Genomic DNA, 23,307 nt, shown 5'->3' with positions numbered 1-23,307 from the left:
ACCAGAAACACTTAACATTTTCCTAAGGGCCAAGTCATAAGAAAGACCTAGATCTTTTAGGGTCCTTACATCCTCAATTTCCTAAGGTTGAAAAGTTAAACTAAAGATACCATTTAAGAATAAGATCATTAAGTACACCCTTCTCCTTTATTTCCCTTTAAAAAATCTGCATAAATTCTATTGTGCTGCACATCAATCCAGACTCCTTTTTATATGGGATCAGAACCTTCCAGATTTCCCCCTTTCCCCTAGACACACCTAGTCCTTATCTATAACCTTGGAATAGACATATAAGGTGCTATGCCTGCATTCAATGCACTCAATGCACACCACTTAGTTGCCAGCGTATATTATAGGCACAGCAGCAAGCACGCACCTGAGGGATCAAGGAGTTGCTTACAGCCATTGAAATGATCCTGGGTTTATTTCCTTCCACTGCACAAAACCACCAAGTGTTTTTAGCAGCTCAAAAGACGGAGATCTAATAGGATGCTAATGGCGAAGCCAGCACTAAGAGTCAATTCACCTGACCAGTGTGTCTGAACTCAAGATGGCCAAGCTTGGGTGCTCAGAGGGCACATGCTCCAGGGGTGGTGGAGGGCAAGCTAATTGAGAAGTGCTTGTAGTCCATAAACATTTGCTGGGGTCAAGCACAGCTGGCTAAAAAATTTAGAAAGGCTACTGATTTTCAGTGTACTCTGAGGCACCCCAGAATCTGAGAAACACGCTGAGAAGCCCCACTACTCTTAGAGACCAAGTAGAGTGGCATTAATAGGATTGTATACCTATGGAATTCTCCATACATCAATGATACTCAAGACCCAAAATATAAATACTTTAAAGATAATGCAATATTAACAATGCAATATTCTTGAAAAATTTTTTTTAAAGGAAGTCTGTATTAGGCCTTGTTTTGACTTCCACTTTTTTTTTTTAATATTTTATTTATTCATGAGAAACACAGAGATGTGTGAGAGAGAGGCAGAGACACTGACAGAAGGAGAAGCAGGCTCCATGCAGGAAGCCCGATGTGGGACTCGATCCCAGGACTCCAGGATCACGCCCCGGGCCGAAGGCAGGGGCTAAACCGCTGAGCCACCCAGGGATCCCGAAAATATTTTTTTAAGATTTTATTTACTTATTCATGAGAGAGACAGAGACATAGGCAGAGGGAGAACCAGGCTCCCCACGGGGAGCCTGATAGGAGACTTGATCTGAGGACCCCAGGATCATGACCCAAGCCAAAGGCAGATGCTCAACCACGGAGCCATCCAGGTGTCCCTATTCTTGAAAATCTATTTAAAATAGTCAGTGGTCGGGATACCTGGGTGGCACAGCCAGTGAACTATCCACCTCTTGATTTCTGCTCAGGTCATGATCTTGGGGTCATGGGACTGAGCCTCACACTGGGCTCTGCGCTCAGCAGACTCTTCTTGGGACTCTCTCTCCCTCTCCCTCTGCCCCTTCCCCCCTATGCCCACTCTCTTATACTCTCCCTAAAAATAAATAAATAAAATCTTTAATATATTCAGTGGCCTGCACAGGTCCCAGCCTGCCTGTGGTTTAGGGCTGCTACCTGCCTCATAAAACAAAAGGAAGTGTTCATCTTCTGGGAAGACACAATGGTCTTCTCCTCTGAAAAAGCCTCCTACAGGGCAGCCCCGGTGGCGCAGCGGTTTAGTGCTGCCTGCAGCCTGGGGTATGATCCTGGAGACCTAGGATCGAGTCCCACGTCGGGCTTCCTGTATGGAGCCTGCTTCTCCCTCTGCCTGTTTCTGCCCCTCTGTCTCTATGAATAATAAAATCTTAAAAAAAAAAAAAAGCCTCCTACACAGTTGGCTTTAGCATCTTCCAGGAATAGGGAGGCAGGGATTGAGGCCTCATGAGTCAGGGTTTCAGCTGAGTTAGAGAAGACAATGCCTATAACCAGAAACTCCAGAGTCGTATAGTTACCTCCAGGTAACCCAGCCTGGGCTTCATGACAGTCATAGAAGTGAATTCCTTAACAATAAAATAATAGGGGTTTTTTTTTGGAAGATTTTATTTTTTATTTATTTGATAGGAGGAAAGAACACAAAGCAGGGGGAGCAGTGGGAGAGGGAGAAGCAGACTCTCCACTGAGCAGGGAGCCCGATGAGGGACTTGATCCCAGGACCTCAGGACCATGATTTTGCTGAAGGCAGATGCTTAACTGACTGAGCCACTCAGGTACCCATAATAGTTTCAAAAAATAAAATATCTAGCAAAGTATGGCACAAAGGTGACAGATTTTGGATTGGAATTTTACACTAATTAAAACTCTTCTCAGGGCACCTGGGTGGTTGAGTCATTTAAATGTCCAACTCTTGGGCAGCCCCGGTGGCACAGCGGTTTGGCGCCGCCTGCAGCCTGGGGTGTGATCCTGGAGACCCGGGATCGAGTCCCACATCGGGCTCCCTGTGTGGAGCCTGCTTCTCCCTCTGCCTGTGTCTCTGCCTCTCTCTCTCTGTGTCTATGACTAAATAAATAAAATCTTAAAAAAAAAAAAAAAGTTTAAATGTCCAACTCTTGGTTTCAACTCAGGTCATGATCTCAGGGTCATGAGATCAAGCCTCATGTCAGGCTCTGTGCTCAGCACAGAGTCTGCTTATCTCTCTCCACCCATCCCTTGCTCCTCCCCACCCCCAAATAGTAAAATACTTAAAAAACCAAACCAAAAAACCCTTCTCAAAAAATAGACTGGCATGATGTTCTGTAGAGGTCTATACAGGTCAAAACTTTATAATCTCACTGATATGTTCAAATCATAAATATTACAAAGGTAAATGTAAAGAAAAAAGTAGCAGACATATGCACTCATATACACAACAAATATACACAAACAACTAAGAAAAGCAAATAAACAGAAACAGTTAAGTATCCAAACACTAAACATAAAAGTCAACTTTCAAATGACTCCTCTTAAATATAAAGTTGACTATGCTTTTCTTATAGATTCTGGTCAAGTTTTCTATCACATAAAATACTTAATTTGGGGTTAATAATATTCTACTCAAGTTAATATGAAATTAAGACAACTCTGGGGGAAAAAAAATCTAATAATCCTTGGAAATATTTAATAAACGAGAGTAATCTTATCCAGATGCATCTTTCAGGTACTACCACCTAACAACCTGTAACAAGAACCACAGGAGTGATCTGGGATTAGAGTTGTGTTCTAGATCCCTGGACAGGGGGTGCCTAGATGGCTCAGGAGTTGAAAAACTGTCTTTGGCTCGGGTCGTGATCCCAGGGTCCTGGGATTCCGAGTCCCATATTGGGGTCCCCAAAAGGAGCCTCCTTCTCCCTCTGCCTGTGTCTCTGCCTCAGTCTCATGAGTAAGTAAATAACATCTTTAAAATTAAAAAAAAAAAAAAAATCCCTAAACATTCACGTCTCAGCTCCTCAGTGACAAGGTCAAAAACCTATGTAATTTATGCAGAAGGCATTATCTACAAACCAATTCTCCACCCCCACCAATGGTGACTTTAACTACCAGAGCAATTGAGGACCAGGCTTAAGAGGAGAGATGGTCACTACAATGACAGATGTTACATCAGAACTTAGCAAACCCACTGAATCACAAACTCCCTTCTACCAAGGTCCCCAGGTGACAAATGTACTTTTTTTCTTTTTTAAAGGAAGCTCTAGGCCTAATGCGGAGCTTGACCTCATTACTCCAAGGACAAGAGTCCCATGCTGTACGGAACGAGCCAGCCAGGCACCCCGTCTTTCCCCACCTCAAGATCAGTGAGATGCTAGTCTATACTTTCTTTTAAATGTATTCAAGGTTTCCTTCTCCTATTGTGGCAAACTGAACTACTATTCCCAAGCAGCCCCTGGTTTCCCTCATATGTCCCATCACACAGCAGGCCCCTGTGGTCATGGCCATGGGACAGGGCGGCGGTGCCTTCCCAGAGGCTGAAAGGCCCCGCCCTGAGCCCCAGGAACTGGTGTGGCCAATGGACCATAGTAGACGTGACCTAAGCCATATCCAAGCAGCTTGAAAAGCAATCATGTGATTAGGCCTGGCCTCCCGTGCTAGCACAGAAAGAACGTGTCCCAAACAGGGCCACCTCCTCAGCCTAGGTCTCAAGAGGAGAGCCACCACAACTGACTCGCAGATGCCAATGCATGACATGGGCCACGAAGAACTGTTTGGTGCTCAGGCCCCTGACATTTGGGGGTCCTGTCACCACAGTACAACCTTATCAAATCTAAAACAATATCCAGGTCCTCAATCTGTCTACAAGTCACCTATAGCTAGAATTAATGCAGCAGGACCTAATTGCACATCTTTCTATCTGGAAGCCCAACTGTGCTGGTGTCACTTACGGATCTACCCTCTGTCCCCATATGTCACTACACAGCTCTTTTAGATCCATAACCACACGTCTCCTGGGCTCTCCTCTGCTCAACACACTGCATTGCCTGAGCCACTATGCTCTTACGTGAGGCATCGATTGGTTCTCAGGAACGTCTTCCCAGTACCTTGGCCCTTTGTTCTTGCTTAGAATCTTAGGATCAGCCACCACATTCCTTGAGAAACCCTGCTGGGATTTTCATTGGAAATGCATTAAATACAGAGATCAGTTTCGGGAGAACGGACGGCTTTCCACTACTGAGTCTTCCTACTTATGAACGAGGACCATTTCTCCATTTATTTAGGTCTCCTCCTAGACCTTCCAAGTTTTCATGTTCCACACACAGGTTTATTCCCAGATACTCAGTCACAGACTCTCCTAGGTTTTATACAGAATCATCATCTGCAAATGCAACAGTTTTGCGTTCCTAGAGTTGCCATCCTTAGGTGGGTCATGTAGGCCTGCCCTCACCTCAGCAGCACAATGAAAACAAGTGGCATCACAGGGTGTCCTTTGTCCTGTACCCAACTATACAGGAAATGTCCCCACACTTCCTCATTAAAACTGATGTTCTCTGTAGGTTTTCTCTAGACATCCTGCACTGGTCAGGGACATTTCCTTCTTTGCAATTTGCTAAGATCATAGCTATAGTTCAGTCCTCGATGTCTAGAATAGATGAGTGAAGGTACTTCCTGTCCTATAACATAAAGGTGGTTTTCCTCCAGTGACAGCAGAAGCAGCTTCTGTTTATGGAATTTACTATCGAAGTGTTCTACATGCATGTTCATTTCATTTGAACACCCCATGAGGTAGACACCGTTATTATTCCCTTTGTACAGATAATACAGAAACTGAGAATAGAAAATTGATTTCTCCAAACAGCAAGAAAGAGGAAGAGCTGGGATCTGAAAGCAGACGAGACTAACTCCAGAGTCAAGCTCCTCTCCACTATGGACTATCTGGTAACAACTTGCAACCACTGAAAGGGTCCTTCTGGCCCCAAAGGAAGGCCTTTAGCAGCAATGATGCACACCTAACTCCAGCTATCCAAGAGTTAAATTCTGATCTTGGGGAGTCCCATTTGGCCACAGATCCCCCATAAGGAGTCCTTCAAATCATTAAAGCCGGACAAATTCAAACAAAGGGAAAAGGAAGGTAGGATTAAATGAACCAAGAACTTTATATTCACATGAAATAGGTCCCAAAATTTTGAGACTGAGCTATTGTTCCAGGGATCCTAATGCCACTGATAAATTTGTGAAAATATGCAGCTAGATGGTTAAAGAAAATCAAAGAAGTCTCAATCACACCAAGAAAATCACAGGTTATCATAGGTACCATGTGAATTTTTTTTTTTTTTTAATTTATGATAGTCACACAGAGAGAGAGAGAGAGAGGGGCAGAGACACAGGCAGAGGGAGAAGCAGGCTCCATGCACTGGGAGCCTGACATGGGATTCGATCCCGGGTCTCCAGGATCGCGCCCTGGGCCAAAGGCAGGCGCCAAACCGCTGCGCCACCCAGGGATCCCACCATGTGAAATTATTTAAGTTTAAGGAAACCAGTATGTTGCTGTTAAGATTTTATTTATTTGACAGAGCATGAGCAGGGGGAGGAGCAGGGAGCCTGACATGGGGCTCAATCCCAGGACGCCAAGATCATGACCTGATCCAAAAGCAGATGCTCAACTGGCTGAGCCCCCTTGGCGCCCAAAACCAGTATGTTTAATGAGGAAAAGAAAAGCATAATGTGCACTTTAACTATTTATGCCCCCCCATTTCACATGTAGTGGGAGGAGATGGGGAGGACAGCTAACAGGACTCAGAGAAAGGGGAGCCCAGTTACCCTATATTTCTTCAGAAGGCCAATGAATACGTTAAATCAAATCAATAAAAACTTTTTCTAGGAAAGCTACCATCTAACTGTGGCTGACACTGCTGTACCACCCAGACCCCCATGAAGGAAGTGCTGTGGGCCACCAGGAGTGCCATGTCAGCCTCTTCAGGGACTGTCAGTCTCTTCAGGGACTGCCCCAGAGACAAAAAGCAGCCCCATCTAACATCCTTCCCAAGAGATCTCCACCTCCAACAAGTGATGTGAGCGTGCAGGTCTGGTCATTTGGTGCATCTTGGGGGTGACTCCAAAGAGCTATTCTAGCTTCACACCTCCCCATGGGGTTAGCCAAGGCTGGGCTGGGCCTACAAAGGCAGCCCAATGTCTTCCTCCTTTCTACAGGAGTGGACCCCATGGGTGCCTTTTCTTTTTGTTTTTTAAGAGAAAGAGAGAACTGAGGGGGTGGGGCACAGAGGAAGAGAGAAGAAAGAATCTTAAGTACGGAGCCTGATGTGGGGCTCAATTTCACAATCTGAGCCAAAACCAAGAGTCAGACACTTAACTGACTGCACCACCCCCACAGGTACCTCTTAATCAACATCAGCTGAACTGTCTACGGGTACTCTCCAGAGAATCTGCTTCCCAAAGACCCCAACTTGTGACACTCAGATAGGAACTGACCGCCCCATCAGAGTCAAGTGACCCTTAACTGTATTTAAATATCAGAAACCAAAAATATAAATAAATAAATAAATAATATATATATATATATAAAAAAATTTTTTTTTTTTTTTTTTTTTTTAAATCAGAAACCACTACCATTTGGTGAATATGCAGGACACAGTGAGGGTGACAAAGCAGCTTAACATGAGGGGCAATGGTGGAATGTTCTCTGGTAATTTTAAAGCTAGAAGAATGTGATTTCAGCGCATGAAATGAAATAAGCATCTTCAATGGCCCATGTCATCATTTGCTCTGTAGATAAACCAGAATCCACATTTCCACTCCATGGAAACTCTCCGTTCCATGTTTAGGAACATGGATATGCTAATCAAAGTCCTAGGAACCACAGTCACTTTCAGCAAGTCTCTCCTTTCCATTCTCTTACAACCACTAGTCAATCTACCTCGGTTCAGACCCTAACCCAATGTCCTTATGAGATAAGGGAAACGGGGACAGGGACCCAGAGAGGAGGCCACGTGCCGACAGAGATGCATACAAGCTAAGGACACCAGAAGCCAAGAGAGAGGCACAGAATAGGTCCTTCCTCAGAACCATCAGAAGGAACCCAGCCTCCTGACACCTGCATTTCAGACCTGGAATGATAAATCTGTGTCGCTGTCAGCTACCCAGGCTGTGGCACTGCCTCATGGCAGCCCTGGGAAGCTCCTGCAGCTTCCAGTTCATGAAAAGAACATGCAATATGATGGTGAGGAGGAAGGAATGCACAGGCATCGGTGCCAGGAGCATGATGACGTAACACTCTGAGACACCGTCTCATCTAGTGCTGTTCAGACATTTCTCAAAGAGGCAAAACCTAATACTATGCCTGAAACAGGTTATAGTGGCACAGGTGAGGAGCACAGGGAGTACCCAAACTCCTGGCCTTCCCCCACCACCTTAGGCCCTAAGTGTCTAGGCTCCCTCCCTCCCATCCATCCATTCATTCAACAAACATTTGAGCACCTGCTGTGTGCCAGATACCACTTTTACAGCATGAAAAAACAGGGAGCTAAACCAAACCTCTGCATTTATGGATTAAGACACTAAAGTGTAGTCAGGATCCAGAGGCAGGTGCAGACCAGGGCCATTGCAGTCCAGGTGCAGTCCACCATTGGCTCCTCATCCAACTTGCAGCCTCGCTGTCTCACAATTTTGAAAGATCAAAGCAAAGCCTTTTTACGTTGCATTTAGCATATCCTTCCTAATCAAAGTTTTTGGCTTGGCCACTACTGTTCACCATCCCCACAGACCTAGAGACACTTTGAGAAGCTGACAGACCTGAACCCTGCGCCAGAGGGAAAGTGAGACCAGCTTTGGCCCCACTTTAGCCAACAGCAGACTGCAAGATGCTACCAGGTCCTTTTCAAGGTACTCCTTTGCCTACCTTGGCAAGGCCTGGGTAAGTCCACTCAGAGGAGTTTCCATTTCCATGACAGTTTCTACCACATAGCTAGGGGAAAAAACTGTCATGAACACTGTTCCTAAATGTGCATGTGTACGTTTAGAAATGGGAGAAATGCAGGGGGAAAAAGAGTAAGATGTAAAGGAAGAAACCTTCGCCTGATACTGTAACAATACAGCCACTGGTGCCCACCAGTCCTCACCGGTGCAGTAATAAGCAGCAGCCCGTGAGCAGCAGCACCTGCAAGGTCCTGAGACCAACTGGGGTCAAAGCCTGGTCCCAGCTCCAGGTCTCTGGAAGACGCTCAGGGCGGGAGTGCCCTGGACATGAGATCATGCACCGGAACCGAATGACAAGAGAGATGGTAACAAAGCCCTCCCTCAGGGTGGCTGAGTCCACTTCCAGGGCCTAAGTGAACATTAAAAGGTACTCTACTGAACACAGAATGAGAAGGGAGGTAAGATATTCTTACAGGAATTGCATCAAGCAAAGGTACAAGGTGGGAGAGAGCCTGAGACCAAGGTTTTGAGGGTCATTAGAGTCACCTGGCTGCATTAACTGCATCAAAGCTCCTACGTGTGTGCTTTCTTCAACTGTGTGGTTCTTCTGCAAAGGCCACATTACAGCAAAGCTCTCACTGTACAGGCTGCATCCTCGTCCTGATGAAACTCACTTTAAAACAAAACCAAAAACAAAAAGAGTCATAGGGAAAGATCCTGATCCTCCAGACCATGTCTGAAATCTGTTCCTGTCTAAAGAGTTAAGCCCATCTACTGTACAGTGGCCAGGCCCAGTTGCTCTCTGATTCTTTTCCACAAGTTCTAGAGAAACTTTAGAGAAGCTCACTTGCCCACAGACTACAACTAATATCACCACCACCCTCCTCCAACTCCCCTCCGCTGGCTCTCCAGGCTGTCCTTGGACTTCTCTACCTACATGTGCTTCCTCCATTAGTACCACCCAACAGCAAGATATAAGTTACCAGTATTCAATGTCAAATTTTCCAGTAGCCACATTAAAAAGGAAATGGGTAAAATTAATTTTAGCAATATATTTTATTTAACTCTATAGATTCAAAATATAATCACCCCAAACATAATCGAGGTAAAAAATCATTGATATTTTACATTCTTTTCTCCCCATACTGAGTCTTGGAAATCTGGTGTATGTATGACACAGCATTTCTCAAGTCAAACTAGCCACAATTTAAGTGCTCAAAAACCACATGTGGCTCGAGGCTAGCTTACTGAACAGCACCATCCTACATGATCTCCAGTCCCATGATTTTAAATACCATCTAGGTAGCAATTCCTCCAAACTATACTCTGCTTCTCTCATGAATGCCAGAATTCTAGAGTCATGAGGCTACTAGACAGTTAGGGGTCTGACTAGCATCTCAACTTGTAACAGGTCTTCAAAAAAAATACAAAAACTGCATTCTCACAACCACCATCCTTGCTGAGACCTTCCCAATATCAGCCAAGGCAACTTCATGCCTCCACTGCTCAAGCCAAAAGGTTTGGCATCATCTAGATCCTTCATCCTCTTCTCACATAACTAACCCACCAGCAAATACACAGTCCACCTTCATAACACACCCAGAATCAGGGTCTTTCACCTGTTCCGCTCTCCCTCTGGATGATACTCTGCTCCCCAGATAGCATCCTAGCTCTTTCCCCTATTTCCTTCGGGTCTCAGCTCAAGTGGCATCCTATCAGAGAGCCCTTTCCTGTCCACATATCCCACATGACCCTCATCTCCTGCTTTATTTTTTCTCTTAGCAGGAATTTTCACTTGACATATGTAGCCATGTGCTTACTCATCTCATCAGGACCGAACAGTGCTGCATGTGAGTGGAGACCAGGGGGTGCCCTGCTCTGACCCTTCACAAGAGCCTGCTGTGGGGAGCCAAGCTGACCCACAGCCTCTCGCTGTGGCACATTCAGAGTCACCAAAGCAAGGATATCAGGCCACCCTCAGCAATGCTGAGCAGCAGGAAGTACTAGACCCAGGCCACCCAGGCTGTCACAGACCCCCTAGTAGCTCCTCCCATCGGGTTCCTCCTCCCCTCGCTCCCCTGTGCAAGGTCTCACCTGCACAGAGGTCAGCAGTCTGCAATTCCACACTCCTGCTCCCTCGTTTTCCCTCTCAAGGCAAATCCCTGTAAGCCTCCTGCATGTCTGAGCATCATGGCATCTGTGCCTAGGACACTGCAGGCAGTAAACAGTATTGTGGGAAGGAATAAACCTCTAGGAAGAGTAGGGCAGAGGAAAGAAAATGGACTAAGTTCCAAGTTTAGAAGTTTGGGCTCCAGCTTTGTCACATGTTATTTGTAACCTTAGGGAAACTTCTTGAGGCCTCTGAGCCACAGCTGCACCCTTTATAAAATGGAAAGGACACCACCTCTCAAGGTTATCAAGAAGATACAGGAGTCTCCTGAGGTCCCTCACACCAGGCTTGCTGTGAAGGAGCTGCTGAACAAGTGTGGACTCACTCCCCTCCTTACCCACTCTCTGTAGCTCTTTCTAAGCATTCTGATCACTTTTTAACTAAATAAAGCCCCAAATAATCCTGTATACCCACTAGTGATCCCTTGTTCAATTGACCCCAACTGATGGTTAAACCTTATTTTCATTCCTGACTTGCCTGTGATGGGTTAGGATTCATTTGACTAGATTTTAGCAAATGAAATCCCAAAGATAGGTATCTTAACAGCCTGAAACTTAAACTGTTTCCCTAAAGCTTGAAGTAAAGCATGCTTTAAAAACACAAACCACGGGATCCCTGGGTGGCGCAGTGGTTTAGCGCCTGCCTTTGGCCCAGGGCGCGATCCTGGAGACCCGGGATCGAATCCCACGTCAGGCTCCCGGTGCATGGAGCCTGCTTCTCCCTCTGCCTGTGTCTCTGCCTTTCTCTCTCTCTCTCTGTGACTATCATAAATAAATAAAAATTAAAAAAAAAAAAAGCTTTTAAAAAAAAAAAAAAACACAAACCAACCAATACGAAATCTAAAACTGCAGTTCAGTACCAACTTTCTACCGCTGTTTTTACAGCTCCTTTAAAGATTTTATTTGAGAGAGAGCGAGAGAGAGCGAGAGACAGCACCTCGAGGGCACACAAGCAGAGGAAACAGTAGAGGGAAAGGGAGAAGCAGGCTCCCCGCTGAGCAGGGAGCCCAATGCAGGGCTATCCCAGGACTCAGAGATCATAAACTAAGCCAAAGGCAGATGCTTAACCAGGAGCCCTTTAAAGCTCCTTTAGGGATCCCTGGGTGGCGCAGCGGTTTAGCGCCTGCCTTTGGCCCAGGGCGCGATCCTGGAGACCCGGGATTGAATCCCACGTTGGGCTCCCGGTGCATGGAGCCTGCTTCTCCCTCTGCCTGTGTCTCTGCCTCTCTCTCTCTCTCTGTGACTATCATAAATAAATTTAAAAAAAATAAAATAAAATAAAAAAATAATAAAGCTCCTTTAAAATAGAGAGGGTGACAAAACATGAGAGACTCCTAACTCTGGGAAAGGAACAAGGAGTAATGGAAGGGGAGGTGGGTGGGGGGATGGGGTGACTGGGTGACGGGCACTGAGGAGGGGGCACTTGACAGGATGAGCACTGGGTGTTATACTGTATGTTGGCAAATTGAACTCCAATAAAAAAATATATATATATAAAGTTTTTTTAAAAGATTTTATTTATTTTATTAATGAGACACACACACACACACAGAGGGAGAGAGAGAGAGGCACAGAGACCCAGGCAGAGGGAGAACCAGGCTCCCTGGTTCTCTCTCCCACGCAGGGAGCCCGATGTGGGACTTGATCCCGAGTCTCCAGGATCAGGCCCTGGGCCGCAGCTAAACCGCTGAGCCACCCGGGCTGCCCAAAAAAAATTTTTTTAAGTTTGCAGCATTCTAGATCATTAGAGGTTTCTCAAGAAAATACACACGGAGTTTGCATAGACTTAATTAGTAGACTTAAAAAGACTCAAGAATGACCTATGTGGACTTGTATATGCATTAGAAAGTCTCCAAGTGTATAATTAAATTGTTAGTGGTGGTCATTCACAGGGAGAATTAGGAGGCATGAAAATGAGGGGTACTTCTTTAAAAAGTGTTTACAGGACTGGGGTGCCTTGTTGACTCAGTCAGTTAAGCATCTGATTCTTAATTTCCACTCAGGTCATGATCTCAGGGTAGTGAGATCAAGCCCCACATTGGGCTCCACATTGGGTGTAGGGCCTGCTTAAGATTTTTCCTCTCTCTCCCTCTGCTCTCCCTATTAAAAAAAATTCTTTTGAAGTCTTTATAGGACTGACATAATTGGTAGGGTCCAATGCAAAGTGAAAATGTAGGCCTCGATCAAAATTCTTAACAGTATCAAGGCTATGATACATGGGTGGCTCAGTCAATGAATCATCTGCCTTCAGCTCAGGTCATAATCCCAGGGTCCTGGGATGGAGCCCCATATCGGGCTCCTTGCTTAAAAAAAAAAGAAAAAAGCATTAAACCAAATGAGGACCCTGTGTGACTGCACAGGTGGCTGGCTCATGAAGCCGACCCTGACGCTTTGTAATTTCTGTTACCCTAACACTGAACGTGCAATACAAAAACTTCTTCCTCAGTAGCACAAAATTATATCACAGGACTACCTGAAAGAAGAAAATACCCAGCCTAATGTCTGGAACTGTTAAAACATACCCACCAAGAAGAATTTTAACATGATCAATGACGATTTAGAGAAGTTAGAAACTTGATCATTTTTAGGCTGCTCAGAGTAAGGAGGTTATTCATGGAAGTTCACCAAGACACGTGTTAAGAATGTTCACAGCAACACTGTGTTAGAATAAAACACGGAAGTCTGTCCCATCAACTAGTTCAGTAAATTCTGGCACATTCATACAGTGGAATAGGAGGCACATAAAAAAAAACCCACAGGGAGGTAGATCTGTACATAAAGAAGATCTGTCTGTGCTGATATGGAAAGCATTCCAAGATACAAAGTTCAGGATTTGCTTAAACATAGAACACTCTCTACAATGACTCCATTTTTTAGAAGCATTGGTATATTTTTTTCCTAAGACATCCGAGAAACTTAATCAGTGTTTTTTTTTTTTTTTTCCCCCAGTACAGGATGAGTACGGGAGGGGAAGGAGAATGCAAAAGAAGACTTTTCTCTTTTAAGATTTTATTTATTTATTCATGAGAGACACAGAGAGTCAGAGACCTAGGCAGAGGGAGAAGCAGGCTCCCTGCGGGGAGCCCAATGTGGGACTTGATCCCAGGACCCTGGGATCACACCCTGACCCGAAGGCAGATGCCCAACAGCTGAGCCAAACAGGAGTCCCTTTACTTTTCATCTTTTAATCTTTTTTAGATTTCTTAACATGTACTTTAAAAAATAAAACAGATTTTGGGCAGCCCCGGTGGCGCAGCGGTTTAGCACCGCCTGCAGCCTGGGGAGTGATCCTGGAGACCCAGGATCGAGTCCCACATCAGGCTTCCTGCATGGAGCCTGCTTCTCCCTCTGCCTGAGTCTCTGCCTCTCTCTCTCGCTCTCTCTGAATGAATAAATAAATCTTTGAAAAATAAACAAATAAAACAGATTTTATAATAGTTACTGTTATTTGGAACAAGGTTTTGATGAATCATACGAAATATATTTTAATAGTTTTTTAAAAAAATTTTTTAAAGATTTTATTTATTTATTCATGAGACACGGAAAGAGAAACACAGACACAGGCGGGGGGAGAAGCAGGCTCCATGCAGGGAGCCCAATGTGAGACTCGATCCCAGTACCCTGGGATCACGCCCTGAGCAGAAGACAGATGCTCAACTGCTGAGCCACCCAGGCGTCCCAGTTTTTTTTAATTTTTAAAAAATATTTATTTACTTAAGTAATCTCTACACCTAATGTGGGGCTCGAACTCATGACTGCATGATCAAGAGTCACATGCTCTTCCAACTAAGCCAGCCAGGCACCTCTACTTTAATTTAAAAAAAAAAATTTTTTTTTAAAGATTTTATTTATTCATGAGACACACAGAGAGAAAGGCAGAGACACAGGCAGAGAGAGGAGAAGCAGGGAGCCCAATGTGGGACTCGATCCCGGGACTCCAGGATCACACCCTGGGCCAAAGGCAGACGCTCAACCATTGAGCCACCCAGGCGTCCCCCCAAAATTTTTTTTAATATTTTATTTTATTTGACAGAGGGAGAGAAATCATGGGGGCCGGGGGGCTCAGAGGGAGAGGGAGAAGCAGACTCCCCACTGAGCAGGGAGCCTGACATGGGGGCTCGATCCCAGGACCCCAGGATCATGAACTCAACTGAAGGCAGACGCTTCACTGACTGAGCCACGCAGGCGCCCCTAACAGTTTTAAATAAACTTTTTAAATTCATAAAAACAAGAAACTCCTTTGCTGGTACTAGCAAAAACAAAACAAAATAAAAATGCAATCAGTATTCAATTATCTATGGTGGTTACGAAAGAAAGCAGTGGTACATAACCACCACCAAAAAAAGAATTTAAAAAGTGTCTATTCCATTTCACCTTTCTCTCCATTAAAATCTTCACAGAAAATGCTAAGAAGCAAAATGTTATTCAGACACCTAAGGAAAAGCTAGTAACTGAATAAATAAATTAAATTAAGGGCTTGGATAAATCCTCAAACTGGGCAAACAATTTTGAAATAGTTATGTACTGGCTATTAAGATTCCAAAGGTACTCTGGAAAATGTAATTGAGCTAGAAACTCCTGGCTGAAAAGGGAAATAAGTCCCTCCTCATTTTCTACCCCCTGCCCTGAAGTAACAACTGCATCACCAAAAAATAAATCTGAAAATGTACTAAGGCACATTTTCCTTACATTTATTTATCTCCATGATTTTTCTCCTCCATAGGTGACGGACTTATTTCAATATGTACTGAGCAACACTGCCCTGTGCCAGGTACCCTGAGGACCGCTGACAGTGCCCAGCTCGCTTCCCATCACCAGAGAAGCAAACGCAAACACGCAAACACACACGCACACGCACACACACAGTGCCCGTATTCACAGAACTACCATTTCTTTAGAACTCTAGCTAGAAACACAAAGCAGCACATTCTCAAGCACATTGCAATTATTAAACTAACCATCTCACTGCGTTTATTTTGAATGTAGATACTAGTTCATCTGCTGGGATAGCCCTATCATCCCCAATTCTGTGAGGCACGTTTTAAGAAAGATTAAAAATATATAGATTTTCAATGATGTCTTTCAAAAAAGCTCATAATCCTAAGTACAGTCAATGTAAATTAAATAGCAATCAATACATTCACCTATGTTGCTGAAAATAGGGAATTCCATATTATGTTAGAACCAACAGATTCCACTTTTTAAAGTTTCTGGATACATCTTTCAATCAGTAATACATATAAACTTAAAAATAGTAACTAAACGATTAAATGTTTCAAAATTATAGCTGGTTTTCCTCACCTAGTTTCCCCTTCGCCAGCCAGGGCGGTAATAAGAATGATGACCAGACAAAGGAAGAGACACAAAGCTATGAGAAAGCCTAGTGATCAGAAATGGTTTAGAGGGGATCCCTGGGTGGTGCGGCGGTTTGGCGCCTGCCTTTGGCCCAGGGCACGATCCTGGAGACCCGGGATCGAATCCCACGTCGGGCTCCTGGTGCATGGAGGCTGCTTCTCCCTCTGCCTATGTCTCTGCCTCTCTTTCTCTCTCTGTGACTATCATAAATAAATAAAACTTAAAAAAAAAAAAGATTTTAGAAATGGTTTAGAGAAAATACCAAAATTAGAATTTCAACAGTCACAGGGCTCAGTCGGTTAACTGTCTGCCTTCATCTCTGGTTCTGAGATCTAGAGGAGTCCTGCTCTCTGCTCAGTGGGGAGTCTGCTTCTCTCCCCACCCCATGCTCTCTCTCAAATGAATAAATCTTTATTAAAATAAATTTTTTTCAACAGTCACTCCAAATATTCTAAATAGAAATTCTATCATTTAATAATTACAAAAGATTAAAATGAAAACATTTGCTTTACTGAAAAATAACATACGGTGAAAAGAACAATTCCCATTTTCCACTGACTTTCTTAAGCCATGTGCAAAAAACCTGGTTCGAACCTGGTTCACCTACAGATAGGTCTACCTGTCTTCAGAATACTTTAGGACCACTGTCGCGAATCTGCTTCGTGCAGTGCAAGAGCCCTCTCCAACCAAATACTCACTTTTCCACTTGTTAGTAAATCAATGAAAGAACAGGGCTGCAGGTGGAAAACCCAGAGGACTTTTTCTTTTTTTAATTTTTATTTATTTATGATAGTCACACACAGAGAGAGAGAGAGAGAGGCAGAGACACAGGCAGAAGGAGAAGCAGGCCCCATGCAGGGAGCCTGACGTGGGACTCAATCCCGGGACTCCAGGATCACGCCCTGGGCCGAAAGTGGCGCTAAACCATTGAGCCACCCAGGGATCCCCACTTATACACACTTATATGGGTGCCCCAGACACAATTTGTGAACACTGTTACAGTAAACCAACATATACAATCTATCATCTTATACAACCACTAGTATTCTCTACACCTGCTCAAAATAATGGTTAACAGCTGCTACTTACTGAGCACTTGCTATGTGCTGGGCCCTGTTCTGTATCCTGGGGGAGCACAAAGCTCTCACAGAGAGCCATTCCAACCCTGCTCCCCCTCCACTGAAATCAGAGGCTGCAGAGTGACTGAATTCAGTCAAGCATTTAATGAGTAAGTGCTGTATGAAATCACACTGCACACTAGAAGGAAGCAGCAATGGATAAGGTTTCTCTCTCTTCCCTCAAGGAGTTTAAAATCCAGGAAAGACCATCACGTAAAGACTGAACTAAATAAAATGTCACAAGGAGAAATAACTGAGTGGAAGCATCAGTCAAGCACTGTGTGGGAGAAGAATGATGGAAGAGTTAATTCTGAAAATCAGGAGAAGCTTCTCTCATAGAAGCAGAAGCCTTGAAGCCAAGCCTCCAGAATTAAGAACTTTGCTAGGAAGAGCAAGACTCAGAGGACATTCCAAAGTAAAGGAACTGGACAAACAAGCATGATAGCCGCCAGAGGTCTGGTGTTGAAATACGAGGTGACAAGAGAGGTGCAGGAGAAATGAGGCTGAAAGCTGAACGAGGCCAGGCGGCATCAGTCTTAAAGGGATTGCTTTATCACTAATTCCCAACTGGTGGTAGTGTCTCCAAGGTGAAAATCCTTGTAGGAGTAAGCCTCCCAATAGAACTAGGCCATAACTCTCAGGTGTGGCCGAATTGGGGGGGGGGGGGGGAGAGGGAATGTCAAGAACCTCCACACAGTGCATGGGGGGAGGCAGTACATCCTGGGGTGGGGGTGGGGGGACAGTGCATCCTGGGGAGAGCAGTGCATCCTACAGGATGTAGAACAGCCTGGTTGGGGGCAGGGCGGGGGATGGGACAGTGCATCCTAGGGGGGATGGGCTCTGACCTACCCCCTGAGCAATTCTGGTAACAGACCACAGGAGGACCAGAGAAACTAGAAAAAGGAAGGCCATTGGCAGGCCTACAGTAATAATCTATGGGAGGACGGGAAGGACAGGCTAGGGGATGTGCTAAGAGAAAGGTGATGGAAAAGAGACGTGGAGGCAGACCTGGTAAAAGGAAGACTCAAAAAGTTTCCAGCCTCAGTTATGAGGAGGACAAATGTGCGGTGAAGCCATCATGTCAGCTTATACCTGAACGAGGACAGGCCACACACAAAGTATAGCCACTTTAAGTGACGCTGCAAAGCAAAAATAGCACAGACAAGACTGTTCTCATTTCACAGAATAAAGACACGGAGTCCAAGAAAGATCTAACCAACTTGCCCCCAGTGACAGGGGGTGAGAGATGAGCCAAAACACCAACCCAAATCGTGCAAATCCAGGCCTAATGTTCTTTAAATAAGCCTCCCCAAAAGCAAGTTACTTTTTACATGTATAACAAATCTTAAAAAAAAAAAAAAAAGCTTTGAACAAAAAAATCGCTCAGGAAAAAACAAACTTTAATCTGCTGGGAGGGCAATTTTATTTGAAAGGTAGGAAATATTTTAAAACTTGGGCTCTGCATCACTCTACCCAAAAGAGGGGTGTACAGACTTCTCAGTTTGCAGTGCAGGCTCAAGGATCCTAGAAGTTTAGACACAGACGACAGAGGTGGCTGTTTCTACTTTGTATAAAAATACCACCTAGTATTATGCAAGAGATCAAACATAATCGAAAAGAAATATTCTAAGTACTAACTATCCTCAAGGTAGTAAGACTGCACATCGACCATTGTGGTTGGTACTATTAAAATACTTTATGAAAACATACTACATAATGCAGATGACAGACTTCGACTTTATTTAGCAAACACTTGAATACTTTAATGTTTAAGCCCCTGACCAAGGTGTTAGGAGTAAAATAATGGCATGGCCACCACAGCCAGAGTTTCACATACAACATGCAAGGAGATACAGGCAATCATGAAAGCAAAACAGAGGGTTATGACTGCAGTAATGAATAACTCACATTGACAGGGTTTCTGAAGGGCTGCAGAGGACATAAAATTGGGTGTGGACTTTTAAAAAACCGGAGAGGGCAGGAAAGCACTGCAATCAGAAAAAAGGACATAAGCAAAGAAGGAAGTAGCCGGGCACATTTTGAGAACTGAGTGTAGTCCCATTCTGTGGGACAGTGTAGAAAGGTGACAGGACACATAAAGTTCAGAGATGACTCGGCCCAGGCTAAGGGGCCTTAAATCTAGGCTCCAAACAACAGGCAATCTTAGCTCTCTGAGCCAGAGACTGGCAAGATGTGATCTGTGTTTAGGACAGAGGACTCTGGCAGCCAGGCAAAAGTGTGCACAGGAAGGTGGGGAGGAGTCTAAAGAGAGAGCATCAGCCGAGAGAGGAGTCTGCGGCTTCGCAAACTAGTACGAATCTAATATGTTAAAAGAAGAGGACTGTTGACAGAATTATTTCACATCTCCCCTCACCTGATCATACCAACTGCCCCGTGGGACAGTGTCATCATTTCTTCCATCTTACAGACCAGAAAACTGACTCAGAGACCATTAATTGCTCCAAGTCAAATGCTGCTAAAACAGGGAGAAAAGCCAGACACACAATGCAAAATAAAAAAATAATCCTACTGCCTTTGAAAACTGTTACTTTTACCACCCTATAGAGTGGTCTATAATACCATTAGAGAAATACTAAAAATCCATGTAATTTCCCTAAATGTTTCCAACTTGTATAACAAATAAGCTAATTACCATTAAAATCATTACAGATTTGCTTCATGTTTATGCCATGTTAAAGGCGCACTTTTCTTTAAAAAACAAAAAACCCTCTAATTCCATTTAAATGGAATTAAACACTTAAGAGTAGTAGTCTCCCCTCCTCCATTCAATATTCCAGGGGCCAAAGTGACAAACATGAAAACTGACACGTGCCCAAACTGCAGCAGTAAATGACTTTTTAAATAATCTAACATTCATTATTTAACAGGTACAGCAATTGAATCTAGTATATACAGTAAGTAAATGACTGCAAGGAGCTGACCTAAAGGCATGCAAAGGCACAATTTTAGAAATGGTCTTTGTCACAAAGAAATGGCATAAAAAACATCCTGAGACCCATTTAAGAATGGATCAATCCAAAACAACCAATGACAGAATATTTGACCTTCAGGATGCAGACTGGTAGATTTCGCCCCCGCTTTAAGTGCATAGTCTACAAAATGGTCAAGGAGTTCTGGCACGGGTCTTACACTGCACAGGAGAATTCTAGTTTCGGGATCTGATGGAACAGTTTTATCCACAGCATCACCTATTATCAAAATTGCCTGCCCCCACCTCCCCTTCACCCATCTTCTACCACCGGGTTTTGGTTTTTTGGGGTTTTTTTCTTTTTCTTAAACAAGCAAAGGCCCAAAGATGTAAAACCTATCTTAGAAACTTGGGACAATGAATCCAAGTATCCAACCCAGGTCATGATTAGCAAAAACCAGAATGAAATCATTGCAAGGAGCCGCACGTCCCCTCCCCGCTCCATCGCCTCTACCCTCTCCTAGGGTTAACTCTCTACACCTAGCCCAGAGAGGCCCCAAACGAAAAGGCGGTGAAAAGACAAAATCAACGCTGGGTCCTAGCACGACCGGGGATCAGCCACCCGAGCCGGGCACGCCAGGTCACCTGCGCACTGCCCCGCGGCACGCGACACCCGCGGGCGTCAGGCGGCATTTCGCACGCGCCAAGTCCGCGTACCCGGCCGGGGGACGCAGGGAGCCGGGCAGGGGGGAGTTGGGAGGGCAGGGGGAAGCCGGGTAGGGGGGAGCTGGGAGGGCAGTGGGGAGCCGGGCAGGGGGGAGCTGGGAGGGCAAGGGGGAGCCGGGTAGGGGGGAGCTGGGAGGGCAAGGGGGAGCCGGGCAGGGGGGAGATGGGAGGGCAAGGGGTGAGCCGGGAAGGCAGGGGGGGACCGGGCAGGGCGGAGCTGGGAGGGCAAGGGGGAGCCGAGCAGGGGGTAGCTGGGAGGGTAGGGGTGCGCCGGGAAGGCAGGGGGGGGACCGGGCAGGGGGGAGATGGGAGGGCAAGGGGGAGCCGGAGGGCATGCGGGTGCGGGAGGGCAACGGGGAGCCGAGAGGGGAAGGGGGAGCCGGGAAGGCAGGGGGGAGCCGGGAGGGCAGGGGGGAGAAGGGACGGCAAGAGGGAGCCGGGAAGGCAGGGGGGAGCTGGGCAGGGGGGGAGCCGGGCGGGCAGGGGGGTGCGGGAGGGCAACACGGAGCCGAGAGGGGAAGGGGGAGCCGGGCAGGGGGGAGATGGGAGGGCGAGGGGGAGCCGGGCAGGGGGGAGCCGCGCGCCCCGGGGCCCCGCCGTCCCGCCCGCGCCCGTCCCCTCCGCGGACCCCGCGCCACAGGCCCGCGCGCCCGTCACTCAGCGCCCGGCCCGCCCCCGCGGCCCCTCCCCCGCGGCGGTCTCCCCGCCCGGGCCCCCAGAGGACAATGCTGGAGGGGAGGGGCGGAGGCACGCGCGGGCCGGGGCAGCGCGGCGAGCGCCCACCCGCCGGCCCCCGGGGAGCCCCGCCGCCGCCCCCGCCCCGGGCCCCGCGCCCCGGCCCCGGCCCCGGCCCCGTCCGCGCCCCGCCTCGCCTCGCGTCCCCGCCGCCAGCCGCTCCCAGTGCCGCCGCACCGGCCCATTGTGCGGACTCATCGTGCGGCCCCCGCGCGCGGAGCCCGGAGCGCACGGCACGGGGCCCGGGGAGCCGGGAGCCGGGGAGCCGGGGCGGGGGGGCCGGGGCGGGGGGGCCGCGGGCCGCCGTGCGGGGCGCTCCGGGCCCGGCCGGGTTCCCGCGGAGCTTGCGGGCCGTCGGGGCAGCCGGCCTCCCTCCGCCCCAGGCCGGCCCCGCGCCCCTCCGCGCCGACCCGACCCGCCCCGCCCCGCCCCCGCCCGCGGTACCTGCCGAGCGGCCGTGCGGCGCGGCGGCGGCCGGCGGGGGCGCCTCCTGTCGCGGCGAGGGCTGGAGCGGCTGCCGAGCGCCGGCGGCCCTGGCCTGCGCCTTACGTAAAGCGGCGGCGGCTCGGGCGCCACTCGGCGGAGGGCGGGAGGCGGCGCGGCCGCTCCGCTCCGTTACCCGGCAACTGGCCTCAGCGCCCCGCCAGCCCGGCGCGCTCCAGATCCTTCCGCCCAGCCGCCGGATTACATCAGCGCCGGCCGCCCCGCCCCGCCCCGCCCCGCCCGGCCCGGCCCGGCCCGGCCGCGCCCCGCCCCTCCGGCCGGGGGCCCCGTGGGCGGACCGGCGGGCGCACCGGCGGGCGGCGGGGCCCTGGCCCTGGCGCTGGCCCTGGCGGGTCCCCGGGCGGAGCGTGCGCGCCGGCTGCCTGCGCGGGGCTGGGGCTGGGGGCAGGGCTGCCCGCGACAGCGCCCCCCGCCACGTGCGGGCCGTGGGAGGGGGAGGGGGCCGCCCCGAGCCCAGAGCCCCGCGACCCCAGACCCCGCCGAGGCCGCGCCGCCCCCCCCTCGCCGCCCCCCTCCCCCCCGCGGCCCCGGGCACCCCCGCCTTTCCGGGCGCTGGCTCCACCTGTCTGCGCCCCCTCCTAACCGCGTCCTGGGATGGCTGGAGTGGGCGGTTTAAAATAAAGACTTTATTTTATTTTTTTTTTTTTTAAAGAAACCCAGAAGACAAGCTAAAGAGATGTGACATGGCTCTTTTTATTAAGGAGGCAAAAATAAATTCTGGAACATTCGAAAGTGGGAACCAAAAATGTGCACTAACCTTTTAATCAACGTCTCTCTTCACACCCACCTTCCTTAGATGTGATTCCTAGTCCTGTCCTTAAAAAGCAAATAATTAAGTACGATAGGCACCAGAGAGGATGAAACCGGGAGATTACCCGCTTCCAAAGAGGAAACCCCGTCCACAGGGGGAGTGACCTGCCCAGGGTTATCATCGTTCCGTTGATTTACTTATTGAGCACCCACCAGGTGCCAGGCACTGAGCTTTTCTGTTCAGAACTTGCGAGGCACCCGGCTCACAGGCTCCTGGCAGAAGCAGAAGTACAGACTGGGAAGGGGCCAGCTGGGCACTGTGCCCGGTGCTGGAGGGACGACCATGGGGAACTATCATTTACATACCACCTACAAAGTGGTTTTCTGCAAACATGTCTTTTGCTCTTCAAAAGAATCCTGGATATGATCATCCCCGTATCACAGGTGAGGGAGCGAAGCTCAGGGAAAGTGATTTTTCCTAAGCGGTGCTGCTGGGGGTGAGGGGAGTTGAAGCCAGGAGGCAGGATTTGAATCCAGACTCTGGCTCTGAAGTCTGGGGTCTTCCCTTGCGCAGCTCTTTCTCATGAGCTGGCTCGCAATTTTCTATTCTGAGGTTCATCTGGGTTGAGTGTACCTCCTCACAAATCACAGTGCGATGGTTCAATCAACACCTTCTGAGCACC

General features: G+C 47.7%; 1 protein-coding gene across 10 annotated transcripts in view; it reads right to left on the bottom strand.

Moving 5' to 3' along the window:
• The window catches only part of KIAA0232 (KIAA0232 ortholog), a 94,041-nt gene extending 72,072 nt beyond the window's left edge, over positions 1 to 21,969 (bottom strand). For 5 of the 10 annotated variants that reach the window (XM_072802752.1, XM_072802704.1, XM_072802731.1 and 2 more), the window contains exon 1: positions 21,815 to 21,968. The gene's annotated coding sequence lies outside the window, so the exon portion shown is untranslated. Of the gene's footprint in view, positions 1 to 8,884; positions 9,012 to 18,888; positions 18,911 to 21,814 lie in introns of those variants that run through there. The other 5 variants (XM_072802736.1, XM_072802741.1, XM_072802767.1 and 2 more) reach the window with 3 other exon arrangements.
• Positions 21,970 to 23,307: the final 1,338 nt, after the last annotated feature.

Source organism: Canis lupus, chromosome 2 (assembly GCF_048164855.1).
Source record: "Canis lupus baileyi chromosome 2, mCanLup2.hap1, whole genome shotgun sequence".
NCBI lineage: Eukaryota > Metazoa > Chordata > Mammalia > Carnivora > Canidae > Canis > Canis lupus.
The sequence above is the reverse complement of the archived record's forward strand: the minus strand, read 5'-3'. Positions and strand labels throughout refer to the sequence as shown.